Source organism: Hemitrygon akajei, unplaced genomic scaffold, assembly GCF_048418815.1.
Source record: "Hemitrygon akajei unplaced genomic scaffold, sHemAka1.3 Scf000038, whole genome shotgun sequence".
NCBI lineage: Eukaryota > Metazoa > Chordata > Chondrichthyes > Myliobatiformes > Dasyatidae > Hemitrygon > Hemitrygon akajei.
In genome coordinates this window covers 3,828,088-3,847,736 of record NW_027331924.1, presented here as the reverse complement: position 1 = coordinate 3,847,736, position 19,649 = coordinate 3,828,088, and the positions used below count along the sequence as shown (strand labels likewise).

The 19,649-nt window shown below is 40.4% G+C and overlaps 1 long non-coding RNA gene across 1 annotated transcript; it reads left to right on the top strand.

Moving 5' to 3' along the window:
- Nucleotides 1–1,232: 1,232 nt before the first annotated feature.
- Nucleotides 1,233–18,565, top strand: LOC140720247 (uncharacterized). Its single transcript, XR_012097140.1, has 3 exons — nt 1,233–1,369; nt 14,463–14,729; nt 17,857–18,565. It is a non-coding gene; the product is annotated as an uncharacterized lncRNA (long non-coding RNA).
- The last annotated feature ends 1,084 nt before the right edge of the window (nt 18,566–19,649 follow it).

Genomic DNA, 19,649 nt, shown 5'->3' with positions numbered 1-19,649 from the left:
TCTATCTCATAGAAACACAAACATAACATGCCGACCGATACTTGGACAGTCCATACAAAAAAAACTCAAAAAAATGTACAATGTCCCCCTCACTCCTAACTTAATCAAAAGTCCTTTCTTCCATATCATTTCCCTTTTCAGTATCAAGAAATACTGCTATTACAACATCTTTGTTTAATTGTGTTTTCCGAATATCATCTTCCAAGTCTAAAACTGAATCTAATGTCATTTCACCCTTCCAAAATCCACTCTAATAAAACACTTTACCACCACTCTTTCCAAAATATTACTCAAGCACTTGATTACCATACATTCCATCAGTTTACATAAATGTGACATTCACGATATAGGCCCTTAACTAGAAGGATCAAATGGGGATCTGCCAGGTTTTAGAATAGGCACTACTATTTCCATTTTCCATGAGGAAAGTAGATGCACAATTCAAACATTTAATATTTTCACAAAAGCGAATGATATACAATTACAATTTCAAATATTACTCTTTCCTGGGAACACCTGACCTGAATTATTAATAGACTTCTTAAATTCATACAAATAAATCTCTCCATCAGTGATACTATCATTGCTACAGCTAACTTCCAGCACATCAGGGTATTCACTGAAAAACATATCCCGACATTGTTTCACTTCTTCACTTAAATTATCCTGATTATGAATCTCAGCAAATGACCCAGCCGGTAACACAACCTTCCCGGTTTCAGTAACAATCATTTTGACCTCATTAATCAACAATGGAATATTATGATCCGAACAAATCCCCCCATTTTCTAAATCATATCCCAAACAATTCCAAGTTTGATATCCCTTCCAATATTATCTCCATATAACCTCCAGTAAATCACCTACTTCCGCACCACGGCCTTTGCCCTTTTATTGTTAATAATGTAACTCGGAGACTGATGCACCATCACATAAAAACTCACATTTCTCCCAATTTGCTTCCTGTCCCGTTATAAATCCAAATCCGAACTCATAAAGACAGGAAGGCTGACTGACGTTCACATAAACTAATCACCCTCTGAGTTCCCATTTGAGCGACAGGCACTACAGCCAATGACCGCAGGGGTTAGTGTTAAGTCTGAGCTACGATAGGCTGGAAGAAATCGGCCCATGATCAGCCCCTCCTCTTCCGCCCCATCGCCATGGCGGAGATCATCGATTCGCTTCTGTCGGTGTCGCCGGCCTCGGCGCCCACAAGGACGGGTATGATTCCCCTTCGCGCCTCGGTGGGTCTGTTTCGGTGACGTCTGTTGTGGCTGACGAAACATGCTTCGACAGGGAGCGAGCGAGGACAAATGACTACAACTCCCAGAATGCCCCACTGATGACGTTGTGGTGTTGTTTAGGGGTAAGGTATAAAAGCAAAATGGAGAAAAATGTAATGCATTACGTTTTCTGTACTGTGTCGTGCCTTCAATAAAAAATAAATTAAAAAAGAGATTCCAGCGAGAAATAGATAGAACATAGGACAATACAGCACAGTACAGGCCCTTTGGCCCACAATGTTGTGCTGACCCTTAAACTCTGCCTCCCTAAGCTTAAATTCCTCCATTTACCTGTCTGGGAGTCTCTTAAACTTCACTAGTGTATCTGCCTCCACCACTGACTCGGGCAGTGCATTCCACGCACCAACCACTCTCTGAGTATAAAATCTTCCTCTAATATCCCCCTTGAACTTCCCTCCCCTTACCTTAAAGCCATGTCCTCTTGTATTGAACAGTGGTGCCCTGGGGAAGAGGCGCTGGCTGTCCACTCTATCTATTCCCCTTAATATCAACTATACCTCTATCATTTCTACTCGCATCCTCCTTCTCTCCAGAGAGTAAAGCCCGAGCTCGCTTAATCTCTGATCATAATCCATACTCTCTAAATCAGGCAGAATTCTGGTAAATCTCCTCTGTCCCCTTTCCAATGCTTCCACATCCTTCTTATAGTGAGGTGACCAGAACTGGACAGAGTACTCCTTGTGTGGCCCAACCAGAGTTTTATAGAGCTGCATCATTACATCGCGACTCTTTTTAAAATTTTTTAAAATTATTTTTATTAGTTTTTCTATACATTTTACAAATTAAAAACCCCAAATCCCAATGAGAAACATTAATACAGTGCTAAATTAAGCATACAATGACAATATGCTACAAAGGAAGAGAATTTGACAAAAAAGCACCTAAATTGAAGACAAGTAAACTTAGTATCCTCCCCAAGCCCCACAACACACAAAAAAAAACAACTCCAGACCAACCACAACGCAATATAGAGAGTATAAATCAGGATAATCAAACTCCCAGACTGTGAATACACTTAGCAACAGAGGATAATAATGCCTACTACCAGAAAAAAAAGGAGCTGAAAGCAAGGGACCGAAAAGAAAAAAAACCCTAGTCAAGAGGAAGGTTATGAAAGTACTCGATAAAAGGTCCCCAGACCCTATGGAACCTTAGATCCGAACTGAGAAGTGAATAATGAATTTTTTCGAGGTCCAAGCAGGCCATAATGTCGTTAAGCCATTGATCATGAGTGGGCGGGGCAACATCTCTCCATCTAAGGAGGATCAAGCGTCTAGCCAGGAGAGAGGCAAAGGATAATATTCGGCATTTGGTCGGACTCAGACGTAGATCTGTCTCGCCCCAGAAACCGAACAAAGCAATTAAGGGGTTTGGTTCTAGGTGTTGATTCAGAATACACGATAACGTAGTGAAGACATCTTTCCAAAATTTCTCCAAGCTAGGATAGAACCAGTACATATGGATGAGAGAGGCTACGCCCCTCTTGCATTTATTACAGAGCGGACTAATGTTAGGGTAGAATCGAGATAGTTTAGATTTCGACATATGGGCTCTATGAACAATCTTAAACTGTAAAAGGCAATGGCGAGCACAAAGAGAGGTTGAGCTAACCAATTTGAGAATCGAGTCCCAGCTCTCATCAGATAAGGAGGTATTTAAATCCTGCTCCCAGGCCATTCTAATTTTATACACAGGGGCCCGTCGTAAGGCTGCTAATTTATCTCGAATAATTGATATTAAATCTTTCCTAGTGGATTAATGGAAAGAAATAAGTCCACAGCATTTTTCGCAGGCATTTCAGGGAAGTTAGGAATTAAAGGAGCAATAAAGTGTCTAATTTGGAGATATCTAAAAAAATTAGCATTGGGCAGATTGAACTTAACAGAGAGCTGCTGAAAAGAAGCGAAGCGATTATCAATGAAAAGATCTTCAAAATGTCTACTGCCCTTCCTATACCAAACATGGAACGCTGAATCGTACGTAGAAGGTAAAAAAAAAAGGTGATTATGTGCGACAGGGCTGGAAACGGAAAAACCATGGAAACCATAGCATTTCCTAAACTGAGCCCATATACGCAAAGTGTGTCTAACAAGAGGATTAGCTATTGATCTGGGCAGACTACCAGGGAGTGCAGAGCCAAGAAGTGCAGAGATAGATAATTATTTAGTGGAGCTCAACTCCATTCCCACCCAATTAGGGCACTCGGGTTTGCCGTGGAAGAAAGACCAAAAGGTAGCACAACGTATATTAGCTGCCCAATAATATAAACGAAAGTTAGGTAAAGCCATGCCACCCTCTTTTTTAGATTTTTGGAGATGGATTTTATTAACTCTAGAGCGCTTATTCTTCTACAGATATGACAAAATTATAGAGTCTAAGGAATCAAAAAAAGATTTAGGAATAAAAATTGGGATGGATTGAAATAAGTATAAACATTTGTGGAGAACATACATTTTAACAACATTAATACGACCTACCAAAGACATAGATAGAGGTGACCATTGTACCAGACTCTGTTTTACAGTATATGAAAGATTGGCAAAGTTTTCACGAAAGAGATCTTTAAACTTCCTTGTGACTGTAATTCCAAGATAAGTAAATTGATTCTGGACTACTTTAAAAGGGAGATCACGAAATGTTAGTTCTTGTGCTTCTTTATTAATTGGGAAAAGTTCACTCTTATGTAAATTAAGTTTATAGCCAGAGATCTGGCTAAACTGGTCAAGAAGTGAAAACATTAGAGGTAAGGATGTAGACGGATTTGAGAGAAAGAGTAATAAGACATCAGCATAAAGAGAAACTTTATGCTCAACACCTTCTCTCCAAATCAATTCAGGACAATTTCGAAATGCTATCGCCAAAGGTTCTATAGCCAAATCAAAGAGAAAGGGACTTAAGGGGCATCCCTGACGCGTGCCACGTTTGAGATTAAATACCTGGGATTTCTGAAAATTAGTTAAAACAGAAGCAGTAGGACACAGGTACAGCAACTTGATCCAAGAGATGAAACTTTGACCGAGGTCAAATTTTTCTAAGACTGCAAAAAGGTAGTTCCACTCTATACGATCAAATGCTTTCTCCGCATCGAGGGAAATAACACATTCAGGAATCCCAGTTGGAGGTGAGTATAAGATATTGAATAAACGCCGAATGTTAAAAAAAGAAGGTTTTTAATAAAACCTGATTGGTCATCAGAGATAATGGAGGGAAAAACGGTTTCTAATCTATGAGCCAAAACTTTAGCTAAGATCTTTACATCAACATTGAGCATAGAAATCGACCTATACGAGGAACACTCTGTTGGGTCTTTGCCCTTTTTTAATAGAAGATTAATAGATGCCTCATTGAAAGAGGCTGGCAATTTGCCGTAATTAAACAAGTCAGATAATACTGAAAGTAACTGAGGAGAAAGAAGTGAAGAGAATGATTTATAAAGTTATACAGGGAACCCATCAGGTCCAGGAGATTTCCCTGAGGACAGTGCAGAAATTGCAAAAGATATTTCTTCTGATGATATAGGCGCGTTAAGTTTGGCTTTAAAATCAGATGAAAGTGAAGGAATATTCAGATTCTTTAAAAATTGATCAACAGAGATATTGTCATTCAAAGATTCAGAGGAATAAAGCCGAGAATAAAAAAAAATTAAATGCGTCATTAATTCCTAAATGATCCATGTAAGGTCTCCGTTCTCCTTCCGGATCTTTGCAATATGTTGTTTGGCTTTGGAACACTTCAGCTGATTGGCTAGAAATTTACCAGACTTATCCCCATGAATGTAAAAGCGACTCTTGCATTCGAGAAGTTGGCGATCGACAGGTTGAGTAGACAGAAGATTAAATTTAGTTTGGAGTTCAACGCGCTTCTTGTATAGTTCAGGGTTCTTAGTTTGAGCATTTAGTTGATCCAATTCTTTAATCTGGTTAATGAGGTTTAATCGATCTGCACAGGATCTTCTGTTGAGATTTGGTGTGTAAGAGATTATTTGACCCCTAGATATGCTTTCATGGCATCCCAGACAATTTGGGATGAAACTTCAGGTGATGTATTAGTGTTAAAATAAAAGGTTATCTGATCCTTAATAAATTTTTATAAAATCATCATCCGATAACAAAGTTGAATCAAACCGCCAGTGTTTATTCCTCTGAGCGAGACCAGGAAAGTTCAGAGAGAGAGTAATTGGGGCATGGTCAGAAATCAGTATACTCTGGTAGTCACAAGCGTGGGCAAATGGAATTAGTTGGTTATTGAGTAAGAAATAGTCAATTCTAGTGAAGGTATGGTGAACATGTGAGAAAAAAGAATAATCTCTCTCAGTAGGATGAAGGAAACGCCATATATCAGAGATACCAAAATTAGAGAGAAACGATTGGATAGCTAAGGCAGATTTAGTAGGTGATCTGGTAACAGAGGACGATCGATCCAGATTAGGATCTAACCAACAGTTGAAGTCACCATCCAGTATAAGAGAGTATGAGTTTAAGTCTGGTAGTGAGGGAAAAAAACGTTCAAAAAAGTTAACATCATCAAAGTTGGGGGCATACAGGTTTGCTAGTGCAACTTTAGTTTTATATAGTTTACCAGAAACAGTAATAAAACGGCCATTTGTATCAGATATTATATTATGGAGTTCAAAAGGAATATTTGAGTTAATAAGAATGGAGACTCCCATAGCTTTAGCAAAAAAGGATGAATGAAAATGCTGACCCGCCCACTTTGACAGAAGCCGGGAGTTATCAAAACAACGAATATGAGTTTCTTGAAGGAAAGCAATGTCAGCTTTGAGTTGTTTAATATGTGAAAATACCTTCCTCCTTTTAACAGGGTGATTCAATCCCTTTACATTCCAGCTCACGAATTTAAGTGCACTAGCCATTATCAATTGCTAATGCATAAAAGGCAGCAGGCATATGTTACGTATTCAGGCAACAATAAATATAGATGAGCTAGGCAAAGGTTTAACAACAAATAACATGTTTATTAAACACTGAAACAAACCCCCTCAAAAGTAAACAAACCCAAACGTAAACGGAAAACAGCTGCTGTTCGACACATTCACAGTTCTTAATAGCTTTGCAGTCCCAAACAGTCTTTAAAGCGGTATTGGGAAAAAAACAGTTCTTTAGAACGATATGCCGAAAGTTCAAAAGCTCACAGTACTTTTAAAAGGAGAGACTTTTTTAAAGCGATGTAAATTCTCTTCCACGTCGATGTCCTTCGATTCCCCGGCGTCGAACTTTCCCACGAAGAATTTTATAAAATATAATGGCTCAAAAGTACTGACCTTTCTTCCCACACTATTCTCAATCTCCCGCTATTTCCAGCGGAGACTAACACGAGAATAGTAAACGAAATCCTTCTGAATGAGGATCAAACAAGGTCGAACTTTTCCACCTTCGAAAATCGATTCTCCTCGATCTTTACCTTCCAAACTTTTGTTCACTCTCCATCAGCAAAGAAACCGTTGGCAGTGACCTTTTAAACTTTAGGCATTATATAAAACTTCATTTTTAACTAAACTGCGTCATCACATTAAATCACGCAGTGACATGAAGTCATCTTAGCAAATTCCGCCACGAACTGCCCCACCTGACAAGGTGGGTCTTCCTTTTATACCCTGTAGAAAAAACCTGTCACATGACCTCTACTGGCGGGAAAATGACATCACTCCACCATCACAAAACCATTACCTCATGTCCAGTATAACTTCAACCCCAGTCACGTGACAAGGGTACCACTGTCACGTGTCACGGGTACGTAACACCTCCCTCCAAAAAAAACATTTTTGGTCTGACAAGAACAAAAATTTTAACAATCACTTACAAGAAAAACAAATGTATAAATTATATAACACACACAATATACAATACAGTAGGAGTGTTACAATAAAAAAACCACTCCAAAAAAAATATTACATTGTACATTCAACATCGAGATAGACAATCAGCAACCACATTATCTCTACCTTTAATATGAGTTATCACAATATTGTACTCTTGTAACTTCAAACTCCAATTTAACAATCTTCTGTTTTTGTTTTTCATCTTACTCAGAAAAACTAACGGATTATGATCAGTGTAAACAATAAGTGGTTTTTGAGTTGTACCAACATATACCTCAAAATATTCTAAAGCCAAAACAAGAGATAACAATTCTTTCTCTATTGTTGAATAGTTTCTTTGATGCTTATTAAATTTCTTAGAAAAGTAAGCTACTGGATGATCAACCTCATCACCCTCATTCCTTTGCATCAATACTGCTCCCGCAGCTTCATCACTAGCATCTACAGCTAATGAAAAAGGTTTTTCAAAGTCAGGTGCCTTAAGCACAGGTTGTTGACATATCATTGTTTTCAATTTTTCAAATGCTTCCTGACAAGGCACTGTCCACACAAACTTTACATTCTTCTGCAGAAGATTAGTTAATGGAAGGGCAACATTAGCAAAATTCTTACAAAATTTTCTATAATATCCTACCATTCCCAAAAATCTTCTGAGAGTTTTTTTCCCCGTCGGAGTGGGAATCTCTAAAATTGCCTGAACTTTTGCCTGAACAGGAGCTACCTTACCTTGACCCACAACATAACCAAGGTAAGTCACAGTGGCATGTCCAAATTCACTCTTGGCTAAATTAATAGTCAAGTTAGCTTTTGAAAGCTTTTCAAACAATTTCTCCACCGCAATTATGTGTGCTTCCCACGTATCATTTCCTGTCACTAAATCATCAATATAAGCATCAGTATCTTTCAATCCCTGAATCACAGAATTAATCATCCTCTGGAAAGTACCTGGGGCATTCTTTATCCCAAATGGAAGAACATTATACTCATATAACCCAGATGGAGTTACAAATGCAGAAATCTCTCTACCTCTGTCCGTTAATGGAACACACCAATACCCTTTCAATAAATCAATCTTTGTAAGGAACTTTGTTTTCCCAACTTTATCTACACAATCATCTACTCTAGGAATTGGATATGCATCTGTTTTCGTTACAGCATTCACCTTCCTATAGTCCGTACAAAACCTAATACTACCATCAGGTTTTGGCACCATAACACATGGCGAACTCCAATTCGAGTTAGAATGTCTAATAATATCATTCTCTAACATGTATTCAATTTCCTTCTCAGCAAGTTCACATTTTTCCATGTTCATCCTATATGGATGTTGTTTAATAGGTTTGGCATCTCCAACATCTACATCATGTGAAGCTATAGTAGTCCTTCTCGGAACATCTGGAAACAAATCCTTATACTTGAAAATCAATTCCTTCATCTGTTGTTTCTGCTCTAGCTGTAAATGTGCTAATTTCTCATCCATATTTTCCAAAATGGTTGAATTAGGTAACCTAACAGAAACAATGTTAGATTTAGAATGAAAGTCAGATGAATCATCTATGATGTTCCCAGTTAAATCAAACTCATTCTCACTAACGACAACAGTCACAGTATCAGATTGTTTCTCAAAATATGGTTTAATCATATTTATGTGGCAAAGTTGTGTTGACCTTCTGCGATCTGGAGTTTTTATTACGTAATCCACATCATTGATTCTAGACACAATTTCATAAGGTCCATGAAATCTAGCTTGTAAAGGATTTGTCTGCACTGGGAAAAGAACCAACACCTTATCTCCAGGCTTAAACATCCTCATCCTAGCTTCCTTATCATACCAAGTTTTCATTTTCTCCTGAGCCAACTTTAAATTTTCCTTGGCTAAACTACAAGCTTTATGTAACCTGTCCTTAAATTTCAAAACATAGTCCAACAAATTAGTATGCACTTCCTTACTAATCCACTGTTCCTTCAATAAAGCTAAAGGTCCTCTAACTCTATGCCCAAACACAAGTTCAAATGGACTAAAACCTAAAGAATCCTGTACCGATTCCCTTACTGCAAATAAAAGTAAGCTTATACTCTCATCCCAGTCACTTTCATTTTCCACACAATATGTCCTAATCATATTCTTGAGAGTAGAATGAAACCTCTCCAAGGCACCTTGCAATTCTGGATGGTATGCAGACGAAGTGATTTGCTTAGCTCCCAATTTATAAACTATCTGTTGAAACAATCCAGACATAAAATTACTACCTTGATCAGTTTGTATTTCCTTAGGCAATCCAAAATAAGTAAAGAATTTTATAAGAGCCTTCGTCACAGTTTTAGCTTTTATATTCCTAAGTGGTACTGCCTCTGGAAACCTAGACGAAGTACACATGATAGTCAACAAATACTGATAACCAGTTTTTGTCTTTGGTAATGGACCAACACAATCTACAATAACTTTAGAAAACGGTTCACCAAATGCTGGAATAGGTTGTAATGGAGCTACTGGTGTAACCTGATTTGGTTTACCTACAATTTGACAAGTATGGCACGTCTTACAAAACATCGCCACATCTTTTCTTAAACCAGGCCAGTAAAAATGTTTTTAAATCTTGTCCACAGTTTTCCTTACCCCTTGATGTCCACCTAAAGGCACACTATGAGCTAAAGTCAAAATCTCATTTCGATAAACTTTAGGAACAACTACCTGATAAACAACATTCCATTCCTCACTTGCAGGAATTGTAGGCAACCTCCACTTCCTCATCAACACTCCTTTTTCCAAATAATATCCTACTGACACCTTCTCAATTTCACTACCTAGTAAAGCTTGTTCCCTCAATTTTATAATCTCAGGATCTCTATTCTGCTCTGCTATCATCTCCTTCCGAGACAGAGATAAATCTTCATAGTCAGACTTACTCCCAGAATCTTGTTCAAACAACGAAGGTAAGAAAGTCGCTGACACATCCTCAAAACTCACATCCTGAGTTGAACAGTCATGAGTAACAACCTCATTCTGCACATCAATTTTTTTAGCCATAGCTCTAGTCACAACACAGGAAGAATCTGTGTTAGAATTCACCTCTGGTTCCTCTGATTCCATTGTCAAATGCACTTCAGGAAAAACTTGTCCACCTGCCAAGTCATTACCTAACAATAAAGAAATACCCTTCACAGGTAAGCTATGCTGTAATCCTACTTTAACAAATCCTGTAACTAACCCTGACTTTAAATTTACTTCATGTAAATGTACAGGCATAAAATCACTTCCAACACCTCTTATGTAATTTACCTCACCAGTATCACTCTCTTCATTAAACTTCAACACACTATCTAACATCAGTGATTGAGAAGCTCCAGTATCCCTAAGAATTTTTATTGGCACCAGAGTAGATCCTTCTTTCAAGGATACAAACCCTTCAGTTATAAAGTGATCATATCCCTTTCTAACTTGGTCAGACTCTAACAAATCCTCATTTGTGTTTACCAAACCCTGTAACTTTACAGGTGCTTCAGTATGTTGCACACAAGCATCTGGAACTGCTTCCTTCTCTTTCTTTTTCAATTTGAAACAGTTAGCTATTACATGGCCAGGCTTCTTACAATAGTTACAAATAAGACCAAACTGTTTTTCCTTCACAGGTTTTCCTTCCTCCTTACCTCTCTCATTAACCTCTGATTTAATTTCTAATTTACCTGGAGTCTCCATATTATTTTTCCTCTTGAAAATTCTACCCTGAGGAAATTTATTCTTATGGATTAAAACATACTCATCAGCTAATCTAGCACAGTCCTGCAATTTATCAGTATCCCTCTCATTTAAGTAGGTCCTTACTTCAACAGGAATGCTTCTTTTAAATTCCTCCATCAAAATCAGCTCTTTCAATGTATCATAGTCCTCATTTACATTTTTAGAAGAAACCCATCTCTCAAAACACATAGCTTTATCATAGGCAAATTCCACATAAGTCTTTTCCACAGACTTTTTCAAACTCCTGAATCTTTCCCTATACGCTTCTGGGACCAATTCATATGCTTTGAGAATATTCGTTTTCACAATATCATAATCTAATGCTTGCGCAGCAGTTAAAGCTGTGTAAACTTGCTGTGCCTTGCCTTTAATCACACTCTGTAACAACACTGACCATTTATCTTTCGGCCACTCTGACATCCGAGCAATAGTTTCAAAATGTTGAAAATATCTTTCCACTTCTGTTTCACTAAATGGAGGGACCAATTTAATTTCTTGACTAGCAACAAACGGTTTTCTAGAATCAGAAGACTGATTCTCAGACCTTAAATTCTCCATTGCATATTCAAACTCTCTCTTTTTCTGGTCAGATTCCAATTTATAACGCTCCAACTCTGCTTTACTTTGTTCCAACCTCATTTGTTCAATTTGCAACTGCATCTCCAGATTACTTATTGGAAACGATTCTAAAATCGATTCATCAAAATCACCCGAAGCCACAAAATGTGATGCGATCTTTCTCTGTATTACAGCTTTTGATGTAGTCGCCAAAATACCTTTAAGTTGCAATCTCTTAGCAATCTCAGATACTTCAGTTTTTTTCGCCGTCGCTAACAAATCCGCGTCTGGCGAATCCAGAAACTCATCAATATTCATCGTTGCCGAATACCACTCACAAGCCAAACAAACAAAAAAAAATCGAGCAATCCCCGTTACCAAAACACCGATTCAAAATTCAAACAGCAATTTAAACTCAAACGATCCAAATTCTGGACGCAGCCCCCATAATTAATGTTACGTATTCAGGCAACAATAAATATAGATGAGCTAGGCAAAGGTTTAACAACAAATAACATGTTTATTAAACACTGAAACAAACCCCCTCAAAAGTAAACAAACCCAAACGTAACCGGAAAACAGCTGCTGTGCGACACATTCACAGTTCTTAATAGCTTTGCAGTCCCAAACAGTCTTTAAAGCGGTATTGGGAAAAAAACAGTTCTTTAGAACGATATGCCGAAAGTTCAAAAGCTCACAGTACTTTTAAAAGGAGAGACTTTTTTAAAGCGATGTAAATTCTCTTCCACGTCGATGTCCTTCGATTCCCCGGCGTCGAACTTTCCCACGAAGAATTTTATAAAATATAATGGCTCAAAAGTACTGACCTTTCTTCCCACACTATTCTCAATCTCCCGCTATTTCCAGCGGAGACTAACACGAGAATAGTAAACGAAATCCTTCTGAATGAGGATCAAACAAGGTCGAACTTTTCCACCTTCGAAAATCGATTCTCCTCGATCTTTACCTTCCAAACTTTTGTTCACTCTCCATCAGCAAAGAAACCGTTGGCAGTGACCTTTTAAACTTTAGGCATTATATAAAACTTCATTTTTAACTAAACTGCGTCATCACATTAAATCACGCAGTGACATGAAGTCATCTTAGCAAATTCCGCCACGAACTGCCCCACCTGACAAGGTGGGTCTTCCTTTTATACCCTGTAGAAAAAACCTGTCACATGACCTCTACTGGCGGGAAAATGACATCACTCCACCATCACAAAACCATTACCTCATGTCCAGTATAACTTCAACCCCAGTCACGTGACAAGGGTACCACTGTCACGTGTCACGGGTACGTAACACCTATAAAAAGTCAAGCAATACAATAGCAATCTGGGAGCAGAAATGTAAACATAGATTCGTAAAATCAAAACATAAACATGTCCTGAGCAATAAAGAAAAACAATAAATACAGTGAGTGATGTTGGAACTGGAAAATTCACCCCACCCACACACACCAAAACTAGACAGCTACCAAAAAAAGCAGCTAGCTCTACCAAAAAAAATAACGCAAATACAACTTCCAGATCAGTGTCATTAACAGCAGTTCCGTATAAATACTATAGCAAATAGTAACTGGTTTATGCACTAGAAAACATAACTGCAAATTGGAACAACTTCTGCAGAAATATAAGACTTAATACAGAGAAAATCGGAAGGAAACCAAAATTAACCTACCCGCGAAAAATTATAGAAGAATAAAGTAACAGAAAAGCAAAAGAAAAAAGGGGAGGAAGGGGAAAATTATAAATTCAAGAAGAGTACTTATCAAACATTTACAGAGAGGAGAAAAAAAATCAGAGACTGAAAGAAAGTGAAGAATAAATAAATAAATAAGTAAGTAAGTAAATAAATAAATAAATAAATAGACAGATAGATAAATAAATAAATAAAGGGAAAATGAATCAGCAATTAAACGGTGAACCAACAAACAGGGAGGCCTTCACTAAAGTCTTCAAACCTCCAAAACAAGTTAGAGTCAGTTGTAGAACTCTATAGATAAAGTTATACAAGAATAAAATAGATTATACAAGTACAATTTAAACGTCCATAGGGAAACATTAAGCTCAGAATGTCTATTTAAAAAAGGCACACCAAATCCAGGGAGAGATTGTCAACAGCCCTTAGAGTTTCAGTGAATAATGTCTGAGTGATTCAAGTAAAGTCTGGGTCCAGAAAAAGTAATTTTACTACGAGAAGTACTTATCCACCATTTTAGGAGGTCCGATCGGGTTCCGAAGATGTACATCGTGACTCTTAAACTCTATCCTTAGATTTATGAAAGCTAACTCCCCATAAGCTTTCTTAACTACTCTGTCTACCTGTGAGGCAACTTTCAGGGATCTGTGGATATGTAGCCCCAGATCCCTCTGCTCCTGCACACTTCCAAGTATCCTGCCATTTACTTTGTACTCTGCCTTGGAGTTTGTCCTTCCAAAGTGTACCACCTCTCACTTCTCCAGGTTGAACTCTATCTGCCACTTCTCAGCCCACTCCTGCATCCTATCAATGTCTCTCTGCAATCTTTGATAATCCTCTGAACTATCCACAACACCACCAACCTTTGTGTCTTCTGCAAACTTGCCAACCCATCCTTCTACCCCCACGTCCAGGTCGTTAATAAAAATCACGAAAAGTAGGGGTCCCAGAACTGATTCTTGTGGGACACACTAGTCACAACACTCCAATCCGAATGTACTCCCTCCACTACAACTCTCTGCTTTCTGCAGGCAAGCCAATTCTGAATCCACCTGGTCCCACATCCCTGGATCCCATGCCTTCTGACTTTCTGGAATAAGCCTACCGTCTGGAACCTTATCAAATGCATTACTAAAATCCATGTAGATCACATCCACTGCGCGACCCTCATCTATATGCCTGGTCACCTCCTAAAAGAACTCCATCATGCTTGTTAGACACGATCTGCCCTTCAGAAAGCCATGCTGACTGTCACTGATCAGACCATGATTCTCTAAATGCCAATAAATCCTATCTTTGTGAATCTTTTCCAACAGCTTTCCCACCACAGATGTAAGGCTCAATGGTCTATAATTATCCAGAATATCCCTACTACCCTTTTTGAACAAGGGAACAACATTCGCCTCCCTCCAATCCTCCGGTACCATTCCCGTGGACAATGAGGACGTAATGATCCTAGCCAGCGCTCAGCAAACCATTTCCTCGCTTCGGATGCAGAACTGGGAAGTGGCAGATTGAGTTCAACACAGATGAAGAGATTCACTTCAGCAGGTCAAATTTGAACACAGAATATAATATTAATGGTAAGACTCTTGGCAGTGTGGAGGGTCAGAGAGATCTTGGGGTACATGTCCATCCGACATTCAAAGCTGCTGTGGAGGTTGGCAGTGTTATTGGGAAGACGTCTGGTGTGGTGGCCTTCATCAACCGTGGGTTTGAGTTCAAGAGCTGTGAGGTGATGTTGAAGCTACATTTCTCCTAACCTGTGCATAAGTAATTGTACCCCAACACGGCAGGGCTGTGGGCTCAGTGGGACCCCACTTGGGAGTCCTGTGTTCAGTTCTGGTGGCCTCACTACAGGAAGGATGTGGATACTATAGAGAGTGGAGAGTAGATTTACAAGGATGTTGCTCTTGGATTGGAGAGCATGCCTTATGAGAATAGATTGAGTGAACTTGGCCTTTCCTTCTTGGAGCGACGGAGGATGAGGGGTGACCTGATAGAGGTGTATAAGATGATGAGAGGCTTTGACCATGTGGATAGCCAGAGGCATTTTCCCAGGCTTGAAGTGATTAACACGAGGGGACGTAGTTTTAAGCTGCTCGGGTCGGTACCGAGGGAATGTCAGCGGTAAGCTTATTACACAGAGAGTGGTGGGCGGTGGAATGGGCTGCCGGCAATGGTGGTGGAGGTGGATACAATAGGATATTTTAAGAGAATCTTAGATAGATAGATAGATAGATAGATAGATAGATAGATAGATAGATAGATAGATAGATAGATAGATAGATAGATAGATAGATAGATAGATAAATAGATAGATAGATACTTTATTCATCCCCATGGGGAAATTCAACATTTTTTTCCAATGTCCCATACACTTGTTGTAGCAAAACTAATTACATACAATACTTAACTCAGTAAAAATATGATATGCATCTAAATCACTCTCTCAAAAAGCATTAATAATAGCTTTTAAAAAGTTCTTAAGTAGTTTACTTAAATACATTAAATACAATCAACCCCGGCACTTTAACATATCTTACTCCTGGCGGTTGAATTGTAAAGCCTAATGGCATTGGGGAGTATTGTCCTCTTCATCCTGTCTGAGGAGCATTGCATCGATAGCAACCTGTCGCTGAAACTGCTTCTCTGTCTCTGGATGGTGCTATGTAGAGGATGTTCAGGGTTTTCCATAATTGACCGTAGCCTAATCAGCGCCCTTCGCTCAGCTACCGATGTTATACTCTCCAGTACTTTGCCCACGACAGAGCCCGCCTTCCTTACCCGTTTATTAAGACGTGAGGCGTCCCTCTTCTTAATGCTGCCTCCCCAACACGCCACCACAAAGAAGAGGGCGCTCTCCACAACTGACCTATAGAACATCTTCAGCATCTCACTACAGACATTGAATGATGCCAACCTTCTAAGGATGTACAGTCGACTCTGTGCCTTCCTGCACAAGGCATCTGTGTTGGCAGTCCAGTCCAGCTTCTCGTCTAACTGTACTCCCAGATACTTGTAGGTCTTAACCTGCTCCACACATTCTCCATTAATGATCACTGGCTCCATATGAGGCCTAGATCTCCTAAAGTCCACCACCATCTCCTTGGTCTTGGTGATATTGAGACGCAGGTAGTTTGAGTTGCACCATATCACAAAGTCCTGTATCAGTTTCCTACCCTCCTCCTCCTGTCCATTCCTGACACACCCCACTATGGCCGTGTCATCAGCGAACTTCTGCACATGGCAGGACTTGTCAGGATGCTGCCTGACTTGCCAATGTTCTTGAAAAATTGCATTAAGTTCTGCTGAGCATTCTATACAAAGGTTGTTTTGTGCTGGAAGAGTGCAGAGGAGATTCATCATGATTGAGGGGGCTTGTGTTCATAAGTCCATAAGGTTTAGGAACAGAATTAAACCATTCAGCCCATTGAGTCAGCCATGATGGAAAGGAGGCAATTTCCGCCTTGAATATACCCACACAATAGGCCTCGACCGCAGTCTGTGGCAGAACATTCCTCAGATCCAATAATAATAAAACATATCATGCTTACATCTGTTTGAAAAGGTGGCCCTTCAACTTTGTGGGTGTGCCCCACCACAGGAAATACCTTCTCCACATCCACCTTATCCAGTCCTTTCAACATTCGGTAGGTTTCAATGAGATGCCCCGCATTTTTCTGAGTTCCAGTGAGCACAGGGTCAAAGCTGCCAAGTGCTCCTCATAGTTTAACCCCTTCGTTCCCGATATCATTCTTGTGAACCTCCTCTGGACTCTCTCCAATGACATCTTTCAGATAACATTTCAAATTTCAGAATGATGACCTGCCATCTTTCAGCTCCCTCTTCTAACTGGCCTAAATCTCTCTGCAATCTTTGAAAACCTACTTCATTTTCCACAACGCCGCCTATCTTAGTATCATCTGCATACTTACTAATCCAATTTACCACCCCATCATCCAGATCATTAACGTATATGACAAGCAACATTGGACCCAGTACAGATCCCTGAGGCATACCACTAGTCACCGGCCAACAACCTGACAAACAGTTATCCACCACTACTCTCTGGCACCTCCCATCCAGCAACTGCTGAATCCATTTTACTACTTCAATATTAACACCTAAAGATTGAACCTTCCTAACTAACCTTCCATGTAGAACTTTGTCAAAGGCCTTACTGAAGTCCATATAGCCAACATCCACTGCTTTACCATCGTCAAGTTTCCTCGTAACCTCTTCAAAAAGTTCAATAAGGTTTGTCAAACATGACCTTCCACGCACAAATCCATGTTCACTGTTCCTAATCATGCCCGACATCAGATAACATGGCGAGTCCCGGTAGCTTCTTTACTTGCACAGTTGTAACAGTGTATGCTCATAAGCCTACTCTCAAAATTTCAACCTGATCACTATGGATCAGCCTGGGGAGGCCATAATAAATGAAATACCGCTCCCATGAAAATCTGGCCACCGTGGACGCCCTCTGATCCTTGGCAGGGAAAGCCTGCGCATATCTGGTGTAGTGGTCCGTGATGACTAATACATTGGCCGCGTTGCTGCATCGGGGTCTATCAACAGGAAATCCATACACACCAGGTCCAGAGGCCCTGCACTCTGCAAATGTGACAAGGGAGCTGCCCGCGTAGACAGTCTCTTCCGTCTTATGGATCGAATGCACGACTTACTGTATTCTTCGCCCTCCAGCTTCATTAGCGGCCGGTAGAACCAATCTCTGAGCAATCGATTGGTCTTTTCAACCACCAAATGGCCAGAATCATCAGGAAGTGACTTCAACACTGTCCTCCGATACTTCTCAGGCTGAATCGGCTGAGAACGCCGAGGCTGGTCCGAAGGCGACATGACCCGGTATAAACACCGCAGCAGAGACAAAAGAGACACAGGCCTTCAGTTAATCTGCTCTACTGGTCTATAAATGATAAAAATATGATTCTAGTCACAGTCATTTCTAATGATTTCATTTATTTTCACTCACTCGGTTACCGCTGTTTGTAGACATTAGAATGGCCCCCAAATATACGAGGGACCGTCTGGGGTGTCCTGAAATAACACCTGGGTTAGTGGGGTCAGGTGACCCACAACTTGCACAGGTGACACCGCTGGAGGTGAGGGCATTATTACTCTATATTCAACTGAGCATGTGGACGCTGATCTATGAGCTTAGCTGAGGCATTTGTTGTGCAAAAAAAGTTATTACTGTCCGGTCACGTGACCCGCAGACCAACAGTAGAATTTCCTGGTCCTTCTCGGCCAGACGGAGGCAGAGTTAAACCCTCAGTCTGCCTTTGCTGGAGATGGTTTAGAGGTTGGATTTGACGGTTGGTCTATGTGTGGCGTCTGTCGGCCGTGGTCCACCATGGGTACTGCGCCTCCGGTAGTCACCGGGAGTGGCCTCTCCAGGGTGCAAGCCAGGGCAGAGTGAATATGGAGATCCGCCTGTTGCCCATGCAGTGGGACTCCCCCCCCCCCCCCCCCCCCACGCTGATGACAGGTCCAAAGCAACGACGAAAGTCGATACTGTTTGGTGACAGCAGCATCGCAGGAGTTGCCGTGCCGGTGCTGGGTACAGCAGTCAGCCGCCTTCGGGACTCCGACCCGGGATTTTTCCTCGGAGATTACTCCCAAAGCCTTTTCCGTGAGCGGGTCCAGCCGCAAGGCAGCGGAGGTTTGAAATCGGAGTTTTCCCTCTCCCAGATGAGCAACCATCCGTGGTTAACGAGCCCCATCCGCCCGGGGCAACTGGTTTCAAGTTGCCAGTGGCCCTCCTTTGCCTCTTCTCCTGTCAGTGAGAACAGCTCCGCCACGTGAAGGCCAGGAGTCGGATCTGGTTGTCAGAAGCTGTTTGAAACGCGCGCCATGAAGAGCATTTGTTTAGCAGTGGGAACTCGTCCCCACTACCACCCTTCGGTACTGACCACCTTTGGAACCTACAGAATAGTTATATGGGAAAGTTAAAAATAAAACAAAGTTGTTATTGTGGTGCAAGCCACTGTATATTTGTATTTTTTTCTACATAAGAATGTTTTCATTTGTTTCTTTGTAAATACTTTTCTTCTATCCAACTTTTTGGCAGCTTTTATACTTTTTCCATCTTGCATTAAATAAACCCCCTCGCACTAATGTGCTGGTGCGGACTGATATCGGTTTGATTTTCAACTGGTGACCCTCGTCGTGTACACTTCCCCACACCTGATAGTGAGGTGTGACACCCCCAAATACACATGAGATTTTCCCAGAGCAAAAACCATTTCAAACAGTTCACAAATTAGCTGCCTCCACCTTACAGAATAGCAAAAACAAAGTTCAAAATTCAAACTGTATTTATTAGAAAAATACCGAGAGATACCCCAAATCTACCGACACCCCCCCCCCCCAAATCTACCTATTCACCCAAATCTACAGGCACACCCCCAAATCTACCCATACAACATATCTGTCCGGACAATCAAATTCGAGTGTACGCGCTTATTCGACAACAC